We start from the raw sequence: 3,015 nt of genomic DNA, 5'->3' as shown, positions 1-3,015 counted from the left end.
ATTTCCTGCTGGCTCTGATTTCAGGGAGAGCGTCTCATAGAGCCCAGATTGGCCAGTAAACTACTGATCATCCTGCCTCAAGTATTGCCATCTAGTTCATGAAAGGGTTGAGTTATTGACACGAGGAACTGGGGATGGGTAGAGGTGCATGACTGAGGCTATCTCTGCTCAGTGGCATGCCTTTGGGGACTGATAGTTTTCATCACTGATATGTCATTTGACTGCAGTGCTCCTCTGGAGAGAAGGAGTCTCTTTTGCCAGGGCATCAGGCTCTCCAGACAGGCCTGGAAGGTGGAGGTCTAGAGGCCAGGCCTGCATTCCTCTTCAGAAGCTGCATTTACCACTCTGGACAGTGCTGTAGAACAGGGTCACATATCCAGTTCTACCCTGAGACCTGCTGATAAAGAATGTCTATCCTGGTGCTCGCTTCGGCAGCACATATAATAAAATTGGAACGATACAGAGAAGATTAGCATGGCCCCTGCGCAAGGATGACACGCAAATTCGTGAAGCGTTCCATATTTTTAGAAATAATTGACTCAACTGTCAAAGATAATGTAAAGCAGAAAAAGCTACTGGTCCAAAACATACAGGAAATCCAGGACTCAATGAGAAGATCAAACCTAAGGATAATAGGTATAGAAGAGAGTGAAGACTCCCAGCTCAAAGGACCAGTAAATATCTTCAACAAAATCATAGAAGAAAACTTCCCTAACCTAAAAAAAGAGACACCCATAGGGATACAAGAAGCCTACAGAACTCCAAATAGATTGGACCAGAAAAGAAACACCTCCCGTCACATAATAGTCAAAACACCAAATGCACAAAATAAAGAAAGAATATTAAAAGCAGTAAGGGAAAAAGGTCAAGTAACATATAAAGGCAGACCTATGAGAATCACACCAGACTTCTCGCCAGAAACTATGAAGGCCAGAAGATCCTGGACTGATGTCATACAGACCCTAAGAGAACACAAATGCCAGCCCAGGTTACTGTATCCTGCAAAACTCTCAATTAACATAGATGTAGAAACCAAGATATTCCATGACAAAACCGAATTTACACAATATCTTTCTACAAATCCAGCACTACAAAGGATAATAAATGGTAAAGCCCAACATAAGGAGGCAAGCTATACCCTAGAATAAGCAAGAAACTAATTGTCTTGGCAACAAACAAAGAGAATGAAAGCACACAAACATAACCTCACATCCAAATATGAATATAACGGGAAGCAATAATCACTATTCCTTAATATCTCTCAACATCAATGGCCTCAACTCCCCAATAAAAAGACATAGATTAACAAACTGGATACGCAACGAGGACCCTGCATTCTGCTGCCTACAGGAAACACACCTCAGAGACAAAGACAGACATTACCTCAGAGTGAAAGGCTGGAAAACAATTTTCCAAGCAAATGGTCAGAAGAAGCAAGCTGGAGTAGCCATTCTAATATCAAATAAAATCAATTTTCAATTAAAAGTCATCAAAAAATATAAGGAAGGACACTTCATATTCATCAAAGGAAAAATCCACCAAGATGAACTCTCAATCCTAAATATCTATGCCCCAAATACAAGGGCACCTACATATGTAAAACAAACCTTACTAAAGCTCAAAACACACATTGCACCTCACACAATAATAGTGGGAGATTTCAACACCCCACTCTCATCAATGGACAGATCATGGAAACAGAAATTAAACAGAGATGTAGACAGACTAAGAGAAGTCATGAGCCAAATGGACTTAACGGATATTTATAGAACATTCTATCCTAAAGCAAAAGGATATACCTTCTTCTCAGCTCCTCATGGTACTTTCTCCAAAATTGACCATATAATTGGTCAAAAAACGGGCCTCAACAGGTACAGAAAGATAGAAATAATCCCATGCGTGCTATCGGACCACCACGGCCTAAAACTGTTCTTCAATAACAATCAAGGAAGAATGCCCACATATACGTGGAAATTGAACAATGCTCTACTCAATGATAACCTGGTCAAGGAAGAAATAAAGAAAGAAATTAAAAACTTTTTTAAAATTTAGTGTAAATGAAGGTACAACATACCCAAACTTATGGGAAATATGAAAGCTGTGCTAAGAGGAAAACTCATAGCGCTGGGTGCCTGCAGAAAGAAACAGGAAAGAGCATATGTCAGCAGCTTGACAGCACACCTAAAAGCTCTAGAACAAAAAGAAGCAAATACACCCAGGAGGAGTAGAAGGCAGGAAATAATCAAACTCAGAGCAGAAATCAGCCAAGTAGAAACAAAAAGGACCATAGAAAGAATCAACAGAACCAAAAGTTGGTTCTTTGAGAAAATCAAAAAGATAGATAAACCCTTAGCCAGACTAATGAGAGGACACAGAGAATGCATCCAAATTAACAAAATCAGAAATGAAAAGGGAGACATAACAACAGATTCAGAGGAAATTCAAAAAATCATCAGATCTTACTATAAAAACCTATATTCAACAAAACTTGAAAATCTACAGGAAATGGACAATTTCCTAGACAGATACCAGGTACCGAAGTTAAATCAGGAACAGATAAACCAGTTAAACAACCCCATAACTCCTAAGGAAATAGAAGCAGTCATTAAAGTTCTCCCAACCAAAAAGATCCCAGGTCCAGACGGGTTTAGTGCAGAATTCTATCAAACCTTCATAGAAGACCTCATACCAATATTATCCAAACTATTCCACAAAATTGAAACAGATGGATCACTTCCGAATACCTTCTACGAAGCCACAATTACTCTTATACCTAAACCACACAAAGACACAACAAAGAAAGAGAACTTCAGACCAATTTCCCTTATGAATATCGACGCAAAAATACTCAATAAAATTCTGGCAAACTGAATCCAAGAGCACATCAAAACAATCATCCACCATGATCAAGTAGGCTTCATCCCAGGCATGCAGGGATGGTTTAATATACGGAAAACCATCAACATGATCCATTATATAAACAAACTGAAAGAACAAAACCACATGATCATTTCA

General features: G+C 39.1%; 1 non-coding gene across 1 annotated transcript; it reads left to right on the top strand.

The window, feature by feature from the left end:
* The first annotated feature begins 419 nt into the window (after window positions 1-419).
* Window positions 420-526, top strand: LOC134483700 (U6 spliceosomal RNA). The gene has a single exon (XR_010060584.1). It is a non-coding gene; the product is annotated as a U6 spliceosomal RNA (small nuclear RNA).
* Window positions 527-3,015: the final 2,489 nt, after the last annotated feature.

The sequence above is a fragment of the Rattus norvegicus genome, chromosome 19, assembly GCF_036323735.1.
Source record: "Rattus norvegicus strain BN/NHsdMcwi chromosome 19, GRCr8, whole genome shotgun sequence".
In the NCBI taxonomy this organism is placed as follows: domain Eukaryota; kingdom Metazoa; phylum Chordata; class Mammalia; order Rodentia; family Muridae; genus Rattus; species Rattus norvegicus.
This window is presented reverse-complemented; position numbering and strand designations above follow the sequence as displayed.